This window comes from Peromyscus maniculatus, chromosome 2 (genome assembly GCF_049852395.1).
Source record: "Peromyscus maniculatus bairdii isolate BWxNUB_F1_BW_parent chromosome 2, HU_Pman_BW_mat_3.1, whole genome shotgun sequence".
Taxonomy (NCBI): Eukaryota; Metazoa; Chordata; class Mammalia; order Rodentia; family Cricetidae; genus Peromyscus; species Peromyscus maniculatus.
Genome location: NC_134853.1, coordinates 35,148,023 through 35,148,946, shown reverse-complemented (window position 1 = coordinate 35,148,946; position 924 = coordinate 35,148,023).

Sequence of the window (924 nt, the reverse complement as noted above, 5' to 3'; positions counted from 1 at the left end):
TGACCAGTAGTCAAGGGCAGGACTGAACTCCAGGATGATTGACAGCCCCTTCCCTAGCTAGTAGTCATAGAAAAGTGTCTCATTTCAGAGACAGAAATTTTTCTCAAAATTGTTCAGGGGAATGTTGTCCACTTTTTCTCTGTCAAGTAAGCATATGAAACGTATACACACACACAGGCAAAAGAACACACTCTCCCACCCCCTTTTTATTTCAAGCTGGTAAGACAAGGTTCTGGTCCTTCTGAGTTTAAATAAATTTGACTGCTTTCCTTGGCAGAAGGGCAGAGAGCAGAGGGACGAGCTTCCATGCCACGTTGATTCTGGTGAGGAATTCGATAGTCAAACCAGCTCTCTTGAGGACCCCCACCCCTGCTTGCTCCAAAGGGTCCAAGTAGCCAGATTCACAATGACAAATTGGAAACTTGAAATCACAAAAATCATCAAAGAAAATATCACCAGCATCACTTTTCAAATCATCTGAATGAAAAAGCAAGTATGACCAAAAGAAGGAAAGGAAGCACACACAATTGGTCGATCTAGATCAAAGTGGGGGCTCATTGTGTTTTTTCACTTTTTTTCAAAGTTAATTTTCTCTATCAGAGTCGCACAAGTAATCATGATTCCAAAGGCCGCTTGTTTGATCTATAATAACTGTTGTTAAATCTGTGTTCTAATCAATTTACTACTGCTTACTAGACAGCACTGAAGGAGACAAGACTCTTTGAAATGGAGTTGACACCATAGACTTGTGTACTTACTTATTTTAGCAAAAGTGAGCATTGGGGGCTGGACATGGACCCCAGTGACAAAGCATTTGCCTTATTTAGTGTGAGTGGGGTCCTGCATCGGATGTCCTACACCAAAGGTGAAAGCTTTTACATGAGTAATGGAAACATTTCCAGCCATTACTTGTTTTTAATTATT